Below are 19938 nucleotides of genomic sequence, written 5' to 3'. Positions count from 1 at the left end.
ACTAAAACCAAGAATCACCTACACAGCAAAACTGAGTGTAATACTTCTGGGGAAAAATTGGTCTTTCAATGAAATAAAGGACTTTCAAGCACTCTTGATGAAAAGACCAGAGCTGAAAAGAAAATTGGACTTTCAAGCACAAGAATGAAGAGAAGCATGAAAAGGTAAACAGCAAAGAGAAGTTATAAGGGACTTATAAAAGTTGAACTGTTTACATCCCTACATGGAAAGACAATATTTGTAACTCTTGAAACTATTCAGTATCTGGGTACTGGGTGGGATTACACACACACATAGAGACAGAGTGCACAGAGTGAACTGAAGAGGAGGGGATCATATCTTAAAAAAATGAAATCAAGCAGTGAGAGAGAAATATACTGGGAGGAGAAAGGGAGAAATGGAATGGGGCAAATTATCTCTCATAAAATGGGCAAGCAAAAGACTTATTAGTGGAGGGATAAAGAGGGGAGGGGAGAGAAAAACATGAAGTTTACTCTCATCACATTCCACTAAAGGAAGGAATAAAATGCACACTCATTTTGGTATGAAAACCTATCTTACAATACAGGAAAGTGGGGGATAAGGGGATAAGCAGGCTTGGGGGGGGGGGATGATGGAAGGGAGGGCATGGGGAGGAGGGAGTAATTTGAGATCAACACTCATGGGGAGGGACAGGATCAAAAGAGAGAATAGAAGTGATGGGGGGCAGTATAGGATGGAGGGAAATATAGTTAAGTTTTATACAACACGACTATTATGGAAGTCATTTGGAAAACTACACAGATTTGGCCTATATTGAATTGCTTGCCTTCCACAGGGAAGGGGTGGGGAGGGAGGAAAAGAAGTTGGAACTCAAAGTGTTAGGAACAACTGTCGAATATTGTTCTTGCCACTAGGAAATAAGAAATACAGGTAAAGGGATATAGAAAGTTATTTGGCCTTACAAGACAAAAGAGAAGATGGAAAGGGATGATAGAAGAGAGAGCAGATTGGTGATAGGGGCAATTAGAAAGCTCGTTGTTTTGGGGTGGGGGGAGGGAACAAAAGGGGAAAAAATTTGGAACCCAATGTTTTGGTAAAATGAATATTAAAAGTTAAATAAATAAATAAATAAACAAACAAACAAACACATAAATAAATAAATAAATAGACGAATGAATGAATAAATAAATAAATGAAAAGAGAAGGGAGAGTGATAGAAAGAGAGAGAGAGACAGAGAGAGAGAGAGAAGAAAAGAGGAAAGAAGGAAATATTTGAAAACAGAATATTTTGTGTGCTATGCAAAGCCTATCTAGGATTTCAGACAGAAAAGCACAACTCATCTTCTTTTAAAAATATAAATTTTTAGTTTTCAACCTTCACTTTTATAAGATTTTAAGTCTAAATTCCTTCCTCCCTCTTTCCCTTTCCTCTTTCCCTAAGATAATATGAAATCTGATATAAACTATGCATGTACAATCACATATTTCCACATTAGTCATGTTGCGAAAGAAAATTCAGAACAAAAGGAGAAAACCATGAGAAAAAAAAGAAAAAAGAGATCTTTGATCTACATTCAGATTCCATAATTCTTATTTTCTGAATGTGGAAAAGCATTTTCCATCATGAGTTTTTTTGGAATTGACTTGGATCAGTGCATTGCTAGGAAGAGTGAAGTCTATCAAGGTTGGTCATCAGACAATGTTACTTTATACAACGTTCTCCTGGTTCTGCTTAGTTCACTCAGCCTCAGTTCATGTAAGTGTTTCCAGATTTTTTTCTAAATTCTGCCTGCTCATAATTTCTTATGAAGCAATAGTATTCCACTACTTTCACATGCAACAGCTTGTTTACTTATCCTCCAACTGATGGGCATCCCCTCAATTTCCAATTCTTGGCCACCACAAAGAAAGCTGGAATTAATATTTTCGTATATGTGAATCCTTTTCTTATTTTTATGATCCCTTTGGGATACAGATCTAGTAGTGGTATTGCTGAATCAAACGATATGCACAGTTTAATTGCCCTGTGGGCATAGTTCCAAATTTTTTTCCGTAATGGTTGGATCAGTTCACAACTTCATCAACAATTCATTAGTGTTACAATTTTCCCACACCTCCAACATTGATCATTTTCCTCTTTTATCATGTTAGCCAATATGATAGGTGTGAGGTCGTACCTCAGAGATGTTTTAATTTTCATTTCACTAATCAATAATGATTTAGAGTTTTTTATCATGTGATTATAAATAGCTTTAATTTCTTCATCTGAAAATTGCCTGTTCGTATCCTTTGATCTTTCATCAGATGGGGAATGATGTGTATTCCTATAAATTTGACTCAGTTCTCTATGTGTTTTAAAGATGTACCCTTTATCAGAGACACTGGTTGTAAAAATGTTTGCCCAGCTTTATGCTTCCCTTCTAATCTTTGTTGCACTGACTTTGTGCAAAAACTTTTCAATTTAATGTAATTGAAGTTACCCATTTTGCCTTTCTTGATGTTCTCCATCATTTATTTAGTAAAAAGTTCTTCCTTCTCCATATATCTCACAGGTTAACAATTCTTTGCTCTCCTGATTAGTTCATATTACTCTTTATGTCTAAATCATGTATCCATTTTGACCTTATATTGGTGTATGGTATAAGATGTTGGTCTATACCTAGTTTCTGACATACTATTTTCCAGAATAACTCATCTTCTTAAATCTAGAAAAGAAGATACATGATTTGGAATCTTCCTTATTTTTCTTGATTTTGCTGTCTCTGAGATACTTTTTAAAAACATTTTTAATTATCACAATATCATTGTATCCAAAAAGCCAAGTGGATTAAGATACAAACACACAAATTCAATTATAATACATACCAAATCCAATGGTGTTTCACATTTACAAAATAGATATTCTGATGACTTTCCATATCACTGCACATGAAGTAATAAATCTCTTCACAGATAGTTATTGCCTTAATTCTAGTGAAAATGGAGAGAAAATATCTCCATTCCCTATGCTGTGATTGATTTTTTATTTCCCAAGGATCTCAGTGATGGTTTCAATAAAGTACATTATAAAATATCTAAGTGGTCATGCCAGCAGTTTCTTGTTTCCCAAACTACAGCTGTGAGGATATGCCTTAGTGGCCACCTGGCAGTCAAGGATGCTCACTGTCCCAGCTGAGCCTGGGGAATAAGGATTGTGATTGCCCTGGGACAAACAGTTATGACAGGAAGAAAAGCATGAACACCTCCTAACTGAGTTAGAAATTTTCCTCTGAACTGAGGTGACCTTTGCCATTTGCATTTCTCATTTGTCCTTACATGGTCCTTTATTAAAATCTGTGTTTGGTATTTAAAGCTTTTCACAATCTGCACCTTTCCCGCCTTTCCTAGCTTCCTCCACTTTATTCTCCATTATGTACTCTGATCCATCTACATTGACCTACTGCTGCTCTTTCATCATGACTCCATCTCCTATTTCCATGCCTTTGTTAGTAATTCCCTCTACGTGACCTTTTCTGCCATGTCCCCCCCTCCCCCATTAGTTTCATTAGCTTCTCTGAAGAATCAGTTCAGATTCCACTTCCTTCTTAGTTTTGTTTTCCCTGCCTCTTGATAGGATTCTTCTAAGATTAAATCTTAAAACTACACTAAGATTTTTAGGACATCCTGAATGTGAATATCTTGTATTTCCAAAGTTAGGTGAGATCCTAGAGAGCAGGGACAGTGTTTTGTTTTTTTTTTCTTCTCTTTCTTTCTCAGATTAGTACAGTGTCTGGTATGTAGTATGGATTAACTGATTCCTGACTTATCTGGAAAAGTTATATCTCCTTGTCTACCTCTATTCAGAATCAAAAAATCCAGTTTAGAAGGTATCTCAACACCTATCTAATCCAACATATACCCAAAAGAGAAAAAACAAAACAAAACAAAATATTTGTATAACATCTACTAGATCAGAGGTATCAAACATGTGACCCACAGGACTCCCAAGGACAACCTGAACCAAATAAAAATGTTATTGGGAAATACTTATCTAAATAAATAAAAATACAATAAAAGACAGATAATATCACATTTCAAACTAAGTCAACATTAAGTTCTGTCCTGCACCAAGGTTCTTTATCATGATTTAATGTAGCCTGTTTCAATTTGAGTTTAATACCACCGTACTAGATCTTCTGGTCATCCAATATTTTTGGAAGATCTCCAATAGGAAACACATCACTTTCTGAGGAAGTCCACTACAATTTAGTATACATCAGACTATGAGGAAATGTGTCCTTACATTAATCTGAAATCTGTTTCTCAGAAACTTTCTCCCATCACAGTAATAACCTCTATGCCCAAGAACAAGTTCATACCTCTTCAAACCTCACAAGTCCATATGTCTTCTTCATAAGTCATTTAAATATTTGTTGACAACTATTAGCCTTCTCCCCTTACCAAGTCTTCTCTTCTCCCCACAAAACATATCATATTCCTTCAGCATTCCCCTCATGATATTATTTTGAGATTCCTCATCATTCTAGGATCATAATATTATAGATTTATAGCTAGAAGGGACCTTAGAACAGATCTAGCACAAACACCATCTGCTTCATCCTATAGAGGAGGAAAATATGATCCAAAGAAGGGGAGTGATATGTCCAGTGTCTCAAAATTATTAATTGGCAGAATCAGGTCTTGTATCCAATTCTCTGACTCAAAGTATAATGCTTAATTTTTATTTTTTCTTACCAATCTACTTCTCTTACTGTTTATTCTCCTCTAGATCATAAATTTAGAAGTAGAAGAGAATTTAGAGGGCATTGAGTCCATGACACCCTCATTTTACAGATGAGAAAACTGAGTATGAGGTTAAATGGCCTGCCTAGGATTACCCAGCTAATGTCTAAGGAAGAATTTGAACACTGTGACTCCAAATATCCACTGAGCCACCAAACTATCTACGGTCCACCCACTGTACCAACAGACGACCTGAAATGTTCACCAAGAGATGAGTATGCAAGTTCTGAACCAATTACAGTACCTTTAATTCAAATGCACGCTGATATTTTGGAAACCCGACTACCTGACTGTTTGTTAACACATCAACTTTGATGTCCACAGAGCACCAGTGTCTTGCTCAAAAGAGGATTTCAGGTAACTTTGTTAAATATTAATTTAGCAATCTGCATATTCTTAGCTTAGCCAAAACACATGCAAACATATTACTTATGTACCCAAGAAAAGAATCAAATTCTGGATGTGCATGTTGGTCTCATGGTTATACTCTCTACAAAAGTGGAGTCCACGGATGTGCAGGAGTCAATTTGAATTAGTTTGTGAGAACCAATTGCTAAATTTTCAATGTGAGTATTTATATCATGGAAGCTCCTACATGCTACAAAGCAGGACTTGCTTACTTGCTTATGTGCTTAATAGATTGATTTCTTTTCTAGATTTAGGGAATTGATAGAGAAAATTTTATAATCCTGATTGAGCTCAAACGTGTCAGACATATATTCCTGCCCCCACACTCCAAATTAGTTAAACATGTATTAGTACATTCTGAACTTATGAGGAGACAAAGAATAAATTTGGGGTGGTATCAAGTTAAAATACAAACAATACAATAACCTAATTTTAGTTAGAACATACTAGGAATAAATGCTGCAAGGTGATTGGATACTTCCTCTTGTCTTGCCTAGGCTGTAACATGTGTCAAAAAAATAATTGTATATAAGTAGCATAAAGAAATGAATTTATAGCCAGGAAAGGAGGCAAATTGATCATGTAACTTATAGACAACCATATGGTTCCTTGGTGCTTATATGAAATCAAGACCTCTAGACGAAGGGTCCCACATATTGGATAGGCCTCCAGTAAACAAGAGTTTCACACAAGAAAGGATCAATGTATTTCAACTTGCACTAGTGGAGGGAATGCCCAGATTAATGGAGATCACATATTCATCAACACATGAAAGCTATTTCTAAGTCTATGGAAGACTTGTTCCATTCTGCAAGAAATTTGTCATTTTCCCTTAATAAAGGAAAAGGAGTGAACTATTCTGTGAGTACGTTCCCCTTTTCACCTTCTCTCATCATAGGAAGATCAGTTTCCATATTGTACAAGCCCAGTTGTTACTTGGCAATGGCAGAATCACTAATGCAGTATAGTCTTTATAAAACTGCCCATGTTTTCTTTGAACTGGAGATATATCCCTCAAGTGTTCCCTTGTTCTTCAGACTACCTCTTGCTTGTTTGCAACTTGGTTTAACAAAATCATTTGGGTACCAAAAAAAAAAAAATCAATTTCACAAGTACAACATGGGGGAGGTGTGATTAAATAATAGTTTATCTGAAAAAAAAAATGTATGGGTTTTTAGGGGCTTTTACTCAATATTAGTCAGCAGAGCGATAAGGCAGCAAGTCTGTACTTGGTCTGTATTGAAAGCAATACAGCTCCCACTATCCAGGAGGTGATAATCCGACTATATTGGACCCTTGTCAAATCATATGGAGGGTATTGTTTTCATTTCTGGTTACTATAGTCAAAGAAGGACATGGATAGGATGGAGAGTGTCCCGAGAAAGGTAGCCAGGATGGTGAATGCCTTTGCGTTTATGCCATATAAGGATTGATTGAAGGAACAAAGGAAGTCTTTGAAGAGGAGACTTGGGGATATGTGATAGCTCTATCTTAATAGATGAAAGGTTAGTACAAGGATAGGGGCTTAACCTTGCTCCAGAGGGAAAAAACCAGTAGCAATGGACAGAAGTTACAAAGAAACCGAGGATTGTTGTTAGGAGAAATGAAAATAAACTAAACACTTTATAACAACTAGAGCTAACTACGAGTAGAAATCACATGCTTCCCTTATTACTAACATTTAGGCGGCAATCTTCATTCACTAACACTGGGTGTAGTACCATCTTAAGAACTGGTGAATTCCTTGGCCTTCAAAGTCTTCAATAACTGGCTGACCATGTTTCAGGTATGTTTTGGTGAAAATTCATTTTTTTTGTATAGGTTGAACAAGACAGTCACAAAGTTAATATCATTTCTCAGATTCTGAGACTCTACTATACTTTTTTTGTGCTGGGAGTTGGGGAAGGAAACTACCTTTCTCTATCAAGATTACACTGAAAGCTCTATATAATAAATGATGTATAAAAACTGGAATCTTTACATCTTTCAAACATTTAAGAATTTCATAAATAGTAACATAACAAATCTCCTAATAATATAATCAAATTCATTATCATCACTCGAGAACCAAAAAATTTTGCTCCCTTTGTCTTTCAAGTTGTATAGAATTAATGAAAACAAAATGCACTTATATGCATGTTACCTTCTACTGTGAGTTATTTGGGGCTAGGCAAGCTATACAAGGGTTAAATAGAGAGCCATAAGGCAGAGAAATGTCACCATGTGTCCACTCAGTAAGGCAGGAGTCAAGTAGTGAAATTCATCTTTGATGTGAAGCAAAAGTATAGCAAAATAAAACTTCAAGTATAAGATTTGAATTGGGAGTAAAAAAAGAGAAAGAGTTGACAAATCATGGAACCATGAAAAAGCAGGGATTTGAGATCCTATTGTTCATGTAGGGTTGGAAATGATGCTGGAGAGAGGCTGTTTTCTAGGATCTGAAGCCAGGTAATAGTACTCACTAAAAGACTTTAGTCTACTCAGAATATTTGCTAATAGGAGCTTTTGTATGAAAGTAAGTTCCTTTGAATTCTTCAGTGGCTAATATTGCCAGCTCCCAGGGCCTGCACATTCATCCCTAATCCCATTGTAAAATTTTGTCCCAGAGTTTTCTGATACTTCTACTAGTATTCTCATTATACAAATACAATTTGATGTAGAGACAGTATAATATAATTTACAGAACATGTCTGACATAGATATGTGACACAGAGTCAAGAAGACATAGGTTTAAATCCCTCCTCTGTCAGTAGCTATGTGACCATGGATGACTCACTTAATCTTTTAGCTCCAGACATCTCAGAACATAATTTATAAAGAGATTATGATCTGCATCAGTGGTGAGAGTACCAACGCTGAAGGTTCGTAAAAAAAACAAAATCACATAATGATGTATATGACTATGTTAAATCTCTGATCTCCCTTCATATAAATTTTCTCAAACTCTGGGTCTGACTGATTCTTCAATGGCCTCCAGAAACCTAATGTTTCTAATACTGCTACCCAGGTTCCATAGAAAATATGTGCCATTTCACTCACCCTTTCCCCCTTACTATAATTTATCATCTGTTGGGTTTCTTAGCTAGATGGTGGCTCATACCCCTTCCATTTCTCAAACTGTGTGATTCAGTGATCTAAAAAGCTGGTACTGCCAATGACAGCAGACTGACAGAAAAATGAAATAAAGAGAGAGACTGGATGTCCTTAGTAGTCATTTAGAGGAATCAGAAGAAAGATAAATTAATGTTGAATATTAGACATAAATAAGGCTATATCTCCCTACACTCCTGGCTTTTGATCTATTGTTAGAATGTTACAAAGCAAATTTTCACTACTGAAAATGCAAATGATTCTCTACAACTAAGGAGGAGATGAGTATATCAAAAATCCACTGGAATAAACAAAATTACATGCTTCCTTTACTACTAACATTTAGGCTACAATCTTTATTCACTACCACTGGTTGTGGTGCCATCGTGCTCATCATCACCATCATCACTATATCTGGCATTTATATAGTACTTAAAGGCATGCAAAGTGTTTCCAAATATCATCTTACTTAATCCTCACAACACCCTTGTAAGGTACATATGATGATTATCCCCATTTCACACCTGAGAAAACAGCTTGAGATGTTAAGTGAATTTCCCAGAGACACAAAGCTAGGCACTCTCTGGGGCAAGATGCAGCCAGAGGTTTTCCTAACTCTTGGCCACCAAACTATTGCTGCTTCAAGGATCTGTGATTTCATCAGTCTGATATTTCCCTCCTTGGTGGTGACTCATGTCTTAGGAGAAAGTCTTTGTGAGATTTCGTGGCCCAGAAAAAATACAGTCACCTTCCCAGTGATAAGATTATTTGATGAATTCTCAGAGGAAAGACATAGAGTCTGTCACTGAGTTTAACTTGAAACCTTTCCAACTTACAGGACCTGCTTATGCTCTGCTGACACAGCCTTCAACAACCCAGGGTCACCTCCACCCCAGGATAAGACATCAGCACAGGACTTTAGGGGAGGAACACTGCCAATATGCTGCATTACTCTGCTGTATTATATTGTATTGGTACATGAATAAATAGTGTGTGCTACATTTCTTTTAAAATTTTGTTAGGGAAACAGATGGTTGTGTTAGTAAATAGGGTGGAAGAATTTGACTAGCCATTATTCCTTCCACCTAACCTTCAAATATAATATGCATACATGACAGAACCACAAATAAAAGGTTATATATATATATATATATATATATATATATATACCTGTCCTGCTTTTCTACAATAAAAGCAGATGCATTAAAGTTGAAAGAAAGCTAAATACACTCGCAATAATGAGTATGAGAAGGTAAGTTTAAGAATGATTAAGATTCTAATTCAGTTCCTCTGCTTAGCTGTTAAAGTCCTTCACATGGCATACCCAATGTACCTTTCTAGTCACATTATAGATTGCTCTCCTTTTTGCAATCTATGCTTCAAACTAACCTTCTCACTCCCCTTCACCTGGGACATTCCATCTCCTGTCTCTGAACCATTCAACTGCCTTTTCCCATTACTATGCCTTTCCCCCCAAAAAATACCCTTAGATTTACTTACTTATTCAGGGATTCCTTGCTCATAGTATCTACTCAGTTCTGTTTGTAGATGCCATACTGACTGCATATCGAGTCAAAAGAGAGCAGAGCTTCCTGTAAGAGATTTGTAATTATTGAAATGAATTTATAGGGTCCATCCACAGACAAAAGACCAAGTGGATGAAGAATATCTATTGCCAAAATTTCAATATGTATTTCTCTAGACACCCTATAGCAATTGTTCAAGAGTGGATAGATCTGTTGAGAGAGAGAAGAGAGAGAGAGAGATAGGGAGATTTATCTATCCAAAAATATCTATCTACATATTTTTTATATATTTACAAATCTATGTACTCGAAATATATTGGTGTTATACGGTCATTTCACTCAAGTGTTAGTCTTTGTGACTCCATTTGTTTTTGTTTATTTGTCTGTTTTGTTTTTTGACAGATACTGGAGTGGTTTGTCATTTCCTTACCCATCTTATTTAACGGATTAGGAACCTGGTCAAACAGGGTTAAATAACTTTCCCAGGATCACATAACTGGTGTCTGAGCTAGATTTGAATTTGGGTATTTCTGACTCTAGGATTAGTGTTCTATCCACTGTACCACTTAGTTGTTGATATGAAAAATATACTCTCTCTCTCTCTCTCTCTCTCTCTCTCTCTCTCTCTCTCTCTCTCTCTCTCACACGCACGCACACACACACACACACACACACATTGTGTCTTGTGAGTGTGTGCATATACATATGTGAATATGTACATATCTGTGCAATGTATGTATTTTACACATGTATATATTCATCGTGTAAATGTATGTAACATATATGTATCCCATTGCATATGTGTATATGTTTTAGATCTAGAGATGGCCATATTTACATGTATTTAGAAATAAATGTATCTTGTATAGACAGTACACATGAATGACTAGCTATTCCCTGAGTTGAATGAAAAGTGTTTAGATAAAAAATGATTGTTTAGAGGAAATTGAAAACTTTAAAACAAAGTTTCATATGAAAGTCCCATCTTTTCAATATCAACATTCTACTTATATCACTGTATGATAATGTGAGAAGGAACCTTGATGAATCTGAAGAACTAAAAATGAGTAACACACGCAAAATGGAGTGGCTCATTGATGTTTGGATCCAATGTCATCAAGAATTACAAGAGAAAGATGGGTTCTTCATATTGTGATGACACTGATGACAGGAGTACAATCAGAGTGTCCATTTGGTAGTTGTGTGATACTTAGAGAAATAAATGAATGCCTCTAGGATTTTGGTTGAACTACTTGTGGTGCTCTTTTAGAAGAACATGGTTGAGAATTGCACATGGGATTTTATCTGTATCTATTCTATTTCACATCAATTTGCTATCCTTCTAGTTTCATCTACAAATACTCTTGGGAAAATCGGAATTCATCATGGCACAGTGGTAGAATACTGGATATGGATGCAGGAAGTTTAGATTTAAATTTTTACTCTGATGCTATTAGCTTTTGAACTTTAACCTCTATAAGACTCTACTGCCTCATCTGCAAAATGGAGATGGTTTTACTTGTAGTACCTACCTCATAGGGTCTTTTGAGGAAGGCACTCTGTCATATAAATTTAAGGCTATGTAAGTATTAAATATCATGATTAATTAGGGGTTGAAATATATGACTTTGGGATTACTGCCCACACAGCTGTTGCCTTCTTCAAATGGTTGTCAACCCATATCTTCCCCATTTTATGATGATAGAGTTGATTTATTTTTTTACTTGAAAAGGGCATAGAATATATTTGGCTGAATTTGCCTTTCCTGATTGGCTTTAGAGAAAACATAGAATTATTATTATATTTTTACCTACTTCCAATCCATGGGATGTGAATGAATATGGGAGGTCTCTAATCAAAAAAGGAATGATTCATCCTAAGAAATTTCGATTGAAGATTCCCCCTAACTGGTCTGTTGAGCAAGAAGAGCAAGACTGAGAGTTTTGTAATGGGAAATAATGATGAGTTCTTTAATTGGCTACTGAGCTAAAACTCAGTGGATTTTCAAAAGATGGAACACAGCCCTATATCTTCCTCATTCTTTTTTTGGCTATGAAGCATAGGGCTACCTAGAGCTGGTTCCAAGAAGAGAATGGGGGAAGAAAAGTATTCCCTATATTTCATCTGGACTCTATTAAGCTGTAAACATTAAGCTGCTTCTATCATTGTGTTTGGTCTTTATTGATTTTAAGTCTAATAAACATTTGGTTAACTTGAAAGTAAAAAACAAAAATAAGAATAAAATTGTCAGTATCAAAATTTAAAAAAAAAATGAATTCACCACCAACAAATAGGAAACAAAAGCAATTATTAGAAACTATTTTACCTAATTATATATCAATAAATCTGATCATCTAAGTGAAATGGATGAATATTACAAAAAATAAATAATCTGGATTAACAGAAGGGGAAATAAAATATTTAAATAACCCAATTTAGAAAAAAAATGAATAAGTCATCCATGAACTCCCTAATAAAAATACCCAGGACCATATGGATTCACAAATGAATTCTACCAAACATTTAAAGAACAATTAATCCCAATAATATGCAAACTATTTAGAAAAATAGAGAAAGAAGTCCTACAAAATTGCTTTTTTGTCACAAATATGATGTTCGTACCTAATCAAGAAAAAGCAAAAACAGAAAAAGAAAACTATAGACCAATTTCGCTATTGAATATTGATGCAAAATATTTAAATAAAGTACTAGCAAAGAGGTTATAGCAATAGTATCACAAAGATCACACACTATGACCATGTAGAATTTATACCAGAATGCAGGGCTGGTTCAGTGCTAAGAAAACTATCAGCATAATTAACTCTAGCAATAACAAAACCAACAGAAATCATATTATTATCTCAACACGTAAGCTTTTTGACACAATACAATACTCATTTCCATTGAAAACATTAGAAAGCTTAGGAGTAAATGAAACTTTCCTTAAAATTATAAGTAGTATCTATGTAAAACCATCAGCAAACATTATCTATAATGGGGATAAGCTAGAAGTATTTCCAGGAAGATGGGGGTAAAGCAAGGATGCCCAACATCATCACTATTCAACATTGCACTAGAAATGTGAACTTTAAAAATGAGAGGAAAAAGAAACAGGAATTAGAATAGACAATAAGGAAACAAACTTATCACTCTTTGCAAATGATATTATAACATACTTAGAGAATCCTAGATAACAACTAAAAACTAGTTGGAATCTATTACCAACTTTAGCAAAATTGTAAGATATAAAAGAAACCCATATAAATCTTAAGCATTTCTAGATATTACCAAAAAAGTCCAGAAGGAAAAGAAAGAGAAATTCTACTTAAAACAACTGTAGGCCGGGGGGGGGGGGGGGGGAAGGGGGTGGCACTGCAGCAGGAGCAGGGGTGAAAACCTCAGTGTGAACGGAGCTGGAGGGGCAGGTGCTGGCTGGTGGGCTGATGACTGGGACGGGGAGAAGCCCCAGGGAGTTGGTGATGCTGGACTGGTGGCTGCAGTGGAGCATGGGCCAGGGGGTCAGCAGGGAAGCTGGGGTCTATAGGCTCAGGTCGGGCAGAAGCCAGAGCCTGACTCACACTATGAGGTGCTGCCCACTAGGGCTACTGCCACCACCCACATGGTGGTGGGTGCTGTGGCTGGGATCCTGAAGCACTGCAGGATGTACCCTGCCAAATGTATCGACAGGATGCAGAGCCTACAGCCAGATCCAGCTGCTCGATACTCCAATGTTTTGGAGGCCCTGTGGAGAAATGTGCTAACTGAGGGTCTGTGGAGGCTGAACATCACTGCAACAGGTGCTGGGCCTGCCCATGCCCTGTATTATGCCTGCTATGAATAGATAAAAAAGACATTGAGTGATGTAATCCATCCCTGGGGCAATAGTCATATTGCCAATGGTACAGCAGCGTGTGTAGCAACATTACTCCATGACTTGGCCATGAATCCAGCAGAAGTGGTGTAACAGAGGATGCAGATGTACAACTCACCAGACTATTGGGTGACAGACTGTTCGGGTGGTGTGGCAGAATGAAGGGGCTGGCACCTTCTACAGCATCTACACCACCCAGTTAACCATGAAGGTCCTTTTCTGAGCAATTCACTTCATGACCTACAAATTTCTGCAAGAGCACTTTAACCCACACAGTCAGTACAACCCCAGCTCTCACATCATCTCTGGGGCCTGGGCAGGAAACTGTAGCTGCTGCCCTCACTTACCCTTTGGACTTTGGCAAAACACTGCTCAACACACAGGAATCCTTGGTTTTGAAATCAAATATTGGTGGACATATCACAGGCATGGCCAGTACCTTCAGGACTGTGTACCAGGTAGGTGGGGTAAGCCATTTACCAGATCTCCTCCACAGCCTTTGCATGATCGGTGATCAAATAGCTGATCAGCAAACACCTGGAGCAGTAAAGGGCTGGGAAATGAGGAGGTTTCATCCCAGGGCTCAGTACCGCCCTGCTCCTTCTGCCCTGTCGCCATCTCTGGCTCATGTCAGAGGGAAGATGGAAAAGACTTTTAAGGCTGTGGGTGTTGTCTCCAATGCTGCTTCTTGCCAGTACCTGTTGCAGCCCTCCTGCCTTTCCTTGCCCAGCAGAGCTTGCCCCAAGGAAGGGCAGTGCCACATACAGTCGCACAACACCCACAAAGTTTCGTTCCTCATCTTTGGCCAGGTGTGTTGCTTCAGATCACAGAGCAAAAAGTCAGGCTTCTTTTCCTGGTTCCCAATAAAGAGGCTTCTTCAAATTAAAAAAAAAAAAAAAAAAAAAACAATTGTAGACAATGTATAATAGTTGGTAATCTGCCAAGATAAACCCAGGAACTATTTGAACACAATTACAAAACACTTTCACAAAATATAGATGTAAATAATTGGAAAAATATTAATTGCTCATTGGTAGGCTGAGACAATATAATAAAAATGGCATTTCTGCCTAAATTAATTCATTAATTCAGTTCCATACTAATCAAACTACCACAAATATTTAATGGAGCAAGAAAAAAATAATAAAATTCACTTGGATGAATAAAAGGTCAAGAATAGAAAGGTAGCCTACTATTACCACCAGATCTCAAACTATATTGCAAAGTGGTAATCATCAAAGCAATCTGGCACTGACTAAGAAACAGAGTAGTGGATTAGTGGAATAGATTAGATACACAATACATGATAAGAAATGACCATATCAATCTAGTCTTTGACAAAGTCAAAAATTTAAGCTTTGAGGATAAGAACTTGACAAAATCTGCAGGAAAGATTGCAAAACAGTTTTGAAGAAATTAGATTTAGACCAACATTCACACCATATACCAACATAAGGTCAAAATGGATACATGATTTAGATATAAATTGTGATATTTTAAGCAAATTAAGGAAGCATATCAAATTTTACCTGCCAGATCTATTGATAAAGGAAGAATTTATGACCAAATAAGAGATAGAGAAGATCATAGGATATGAAATGAAAAATTGTGATTACATTAAATTATAAAGTTTTGTACAAACAAAACCAATGCAGCCACAATTAGAAGGAAAGCAGAAAACTGGGGTGGGGGGAGAGGGGATTGTAGCAATTCTTTCTGATAAAGCCCTATTTTCTGAAATACAGAATGCAGTAAAATTTAGAAGGTTCTGAGTCAATCCCCATTTGTAAATGATCAAGGGATATGAACAGGTAGTTTTCAGATCAAGAAATCACAGCTACTTACAGTCATATGAAAAAAAGATGCTCTACATCAATATTGTTCAGAGACATGCAAATTAAAACAACTCCAAGGTTCTGTCTCACACATAAGATGGACTAATATGAGAGAACAAAAAAATGACTGATTTTGGAGGGCATATGAGACAACTGAGACATTAATGTACTATTGTTGGTAATGTGAACTGATCTAACCATTCTGGAGAGCAATCTAGCAACTATTCCCAAAGGTATAAATATGTATAATAAACTTAAAATATACACACCCTTTAAACCAGCAATATCACTACTTAATCTGTATGTCAAAGGGATAAAAGGAAAAGGACCTATACGTACAAAAGTATTCATAGCAGCTCTCTTTGTGGTGGCAGAGAATTACAAGTGGAGGGAATGCCCATCAATTAAGGAATGGCTGATCAAGTTGTTATATATGGAATCCCACACATAATACAATGTTAGAAGATCAATGCTGCAATCAATACTACAATATCACAATACTACAAAAATGATGAGCAGGATGGTTTCAGAAAAATCTGGAAAGTGTTATACGAACTGATGCAAAGTGAAGTGACAAGAATTATAACAATTGTACACTATAAAAGCAGGATGATTAACTGTGAATGACTTAACTATTCTGATCAATATGATGATCCAAGACAATTCTGAAGGACTTGTGGTGAAAAATGAATGTTTTCTACCTCCAGAGACTTATTTGATGGAATATGAATACAGATTGAAACATAAATTTTTCAACTGGAGATCATTCCCAAAAATAAGCTGAATCCTAAGATTTATGGTTTTGATTATCCTCTATATATGGTCATCATGACTTTGTACCCCTTCAAGATGTCACATTTTTCTTGTCTTTCATTTTTTATATATGTTTATCTTTCTATTTATTGTCCATATCAGTCTTCCCCTCTAGTGTTGTCTTCACCAGGTTCCCTGAAAACATGAAGAAAAGGTTATTAGTAATGGTCCTAATACTATTTAAGTGATTTAAAATCTCCTGGAAAATGTTTATGATCTTGCTTCTAAGGGGTAAAATTTGGTAGGGGCAACTACTGCTACTGTTCTATTCAGGAATGATAACACAAAGTCCTGTTGTGCCACTGGAATTTCACCATCACTTTACCTTCAACTTCCTTAAAAGTCAATGAGATTGTCTTTGAAATTTGATAGGGCTAGGGGATTAAGCCTTGAAATTTAGCTGTAACTACCTTCCTGGCCAGCTACCTACAACATAAAAGCTCACTTTGTAAGTTGTGAGGACTCCTCAGGTTTGAGAGACTCTCCACTGTCATATGAGTCAGCACACTTGTACCTGGGTAAAATCCAATGGGGAAATGGAGATCATGGTAAAGTCAATGCTGGATCATTAATGAGTGTCCATCCCATTCTATTCTTGAATAAAATTCTTTTGTTAATGTTCCCTCATTTTCTTCCAATGCTAGCCTAATACATTTTACCAGTCTTAATTGAACCTAGTGCTGAATAAATACCTCATATCTTTCTTCTCGGTGTAACTACCCAAATTTTTTTCCTCTTTATTTTTGAATTACTTGTCCAAATTATTTTCTTTCTTTTCCTTCCTTCCTTCCTTCCTTCCTTCCTTCCTTCCTTCCTTCCTTCCTTCCTTCCTTCCTCCCTTCCTTCTTTCCTTCCTTCCTTCCTTCCTTCCTTCCTTCTTGACTTCTTTCTTTTCTTTCTTTATTCTTCCTTTCATGGTTTCATATCATGACATAATCAGGATGAAACAATGAAGTGTGTAGCATTATGTGTAACATACTAAATGCTTAATACATACTTAGTGATTGTTTGATGTCCATTAGAACATCTAGGTCCATAAGGCATAAAGAACTGTGAGAATTTGTTGTTCTGGAGCTTTCTCCAATGAACACAAGCTCTCATGCTTCGTGATTATGGTCACTGAAAGCTACATAAGAGAGCATCCATGAATAAGAAGGCAAGTCATATCCATATTATATATATGTAAACTAGAAAAGTCTTTGGATTTTAAGTGTGTAACTGAAAGTTCCTTGTATCCCCTAAACATGCCTATAAGCTAATCCTCTAGTTAATATTTAATCTACTATTCATCATCCCTTTATATTGATTCTTGGTTTCTCCAGGAATCATCTTTTAAAATGGAAATTTCCAGGGGCAGAGACCAGATGGTGAAGAAGCAGAGATCTGCTGGAGTTCTCCCCCTAAACCACTTAAAATCCCTAGGAAAATTACTCTAAACAAATTCTAGAGCAGCAGAAGCCACAAAATGACAGAGTGAAATAGATTTCTAGCCCAAGACAATCTGGACGGCCAACAGGAAGAGTCTATTGCTCCAGGCTCGGAATGGAACACAGTCCAGTCTGGACTGTTCTGGCACAGACAAGACTGGATCAGGTCTCAGGGCACTGGCAGCTATGGTGGTTTCCAGATTTCTCAAACCAAAAATGCCAAAGACAGCTTCAAAGATCAGTGAGAAAGCTCTCTAAACTGGGTGAGAAAGGACTGTGATTCAGTGCCAGGTGGAGACAGCCACTGCCAGAGCAGCTGCTGTTTCTGGAGCTCTCAGCCTACAGATGGTGTAGGAATCAAGTGGCTGGTCTGGGTCACAGTTTGGAATGACTGTCTAGGGGTGAAAAAGTGCTGGTGTAGTGGAGCTGGTGGTGGCTCTTGAGAGAGAATGCTACTAGTAGTTCCAGAGCAGAAAAGAAAGAAGCATTGTGGTATGGTGGACAGACAGCTGACACACAATCAGGGAGAAATGTACAGCCTCTGTCACACACATACTGTAGATCTCTTCCAGACTCCTCCACCTTTCCCCCAGATGAAGACTGTGCTATTTATGTTACTGAGAAAGCTGAAGTCATCTGTCATGAGCTCCCTTGTTTTCTATTTTCTGCATCGTGAAATTCCTTGATGACATCTCCCAGTCTCACCCCTTTCCTTCAGCCTCTGATGAAGAAGAGGCCCATTCCTCACCAAAGCCAACTCCTCTGCCTCTGTGTTTGGTCCCATCCCCTCCCATCTTCTCCAGTAGATTGGAATGCTTATCATCCTCTCCCTTGATTATGACAATGTGTAGTAACTGTGGACTTGCAGGTCCCTAGAGATGTCTCTGAAAACAACTGCACAAAATCTCTGAAACTTAGGGCATCATACACTCTACTTTACAAAGAGCTTAAAAGTCAAGTAATTGGCTAGGAAAATGTCCAAACAGGGAAAAATAAAATAAGACTATATAAGGTTACTTTCTTGGTGAAAATGTATTTTCTTCTTTCCTTTTGGATGAGGAAATCAAAGTATGCACCTGGAGGAAGATAGCAAGGTCAGGGCTCATGCCTCCAAAGTTTTCAAGAAAAATATGAAACTATCTTAGACCACAGAAGAGCTCAGAAAGGATTTTGAAAACCAAGTAAGAGAAGTAGAAGAAAAATTGGGAAGAGAAATGAGAACAACTTAAGAAAATCATGAAAAACGAGTCAACAGCTTGCTAAAAGGAGACCCCCCCCAAAAAAAAAAATGCTGAAGAAAATGACATCTTTAGAAATGACTAATCCAACTGACAAAAGAGGTCCAAAAAGGCAATGAGGAGAAGAATGCCTTAAAAAACAGAATTGACCAAATGGGAAAGGAGATCCAAAAGCTCACAGAAGTGCATAGTTCTTTAAAAATTAGAATGGAGCAGATAGAAGCTAAGGACTTTACGAGAAACCAAGAAATTATAAAACAAAAGCAAAAGAATGAAAACAACAAAAGCCAATGTGAAATATCTCATTGGAAAAACCACTAATCAGGAGAAAAAATTTGAAAATTATTGGTCTACCTGAAAGCCATGACCAAAAAAAAGAGCCTATACATCATCTTTCATGAAATTATCAAGGAAAACTGCCCTGATATTCCAGATCCAGAGTGTAAAATGGAAATAGAAAGAATTCACTGATGATCTCCTGAAAGACACCGCAGAAGGAAAACTCCTAGGAATATTGTAGCCAAATTCCAGTATTTCTAGCACAAGGAGAACATATCACAAGCAGTCAGAAAGAAACAATTCAAGTATTGTGAAAATGCAATCAGGATAACAGAATTTAGCACCTTCTACACTAAGAAACTTTAAGGACTTGGAATGTGACATTTCAGAAGTCAAACCAGAAGTCTTGGTTTAAAACCAAGAATCACCTATCCAGAAAAACTGAGTATAATACTTCAGTGGAAAATGGAATTTCAATGAAATAGAAGACTTCCAAGAATTCTTCTTAAAAAAAGATCAGAGCTGAAAAGAAAATTTGACATATATATATAGAAAATCGTACAGGGTAAGTTGAATAGGAAGGGAAAGTACCTGAAAAATAAAATTTGCTGTTGAAAGGAATATACTGGGTAAAAGAGAAAGAGAGAGGTAGAATGTAGCAAATCATCTCACATAAAAGAGGCAAGA

The 19938-nt window shown here is 36.8% G+C and overlaps 1 long non-coding RNA gene and 1 pseudogene across 1 annotated transcript in view; one reads left to right on the top strand and one right to left on the bottom strand.

Moving 5' to 3' along the window:
* The window catches only part of LOC140534321 (uncharacterized), a 35009-nt gene extending 20511 nt beyond the window's left edge, over positions 1-14498 (bottom strand). Inside the window, exons 1-2 of the long non-coding RNA XR_011977240.1 lie at positions 14358-14498; positions 9763-9854 (exon numbers count right to left, since the gene is read on the bottom strand). This is a non-coding gene — a long non-coding RNA (uncharacterized lncRNA). The remainder of the gene's footprint in view (positions 1-9762; positions 9855-14357) is intronic.
* LOC140531092 (mitoferrin-2 pseudogene) lies at positions 13173-14208 on the top strand (annotated as a pseudogene).
* Positions 14499-19938: the final 5440 nt, after the last annotated feature.

Source organism: Notamacropus eugenii, chromosome 3, assembly GCF_028372415.1.
Source record: "Notamacropus eugenii isolate mMacEug1 chromosome 3, mMacEug1.pri_v2, whole genome shotgun sequence".
Taxonomy (NCBI): Eukaryota; Metazoa; Chordata; class Mammalia; order Diprotodontia; family Macropodidae; genus Notamacropus; species Notamacropus eugenii.
The sequence above is the reverse complement of the archived record's forward strand: the minus strand, read 5'-3'. Positions and strand labels throughout refer to the sequence as shown.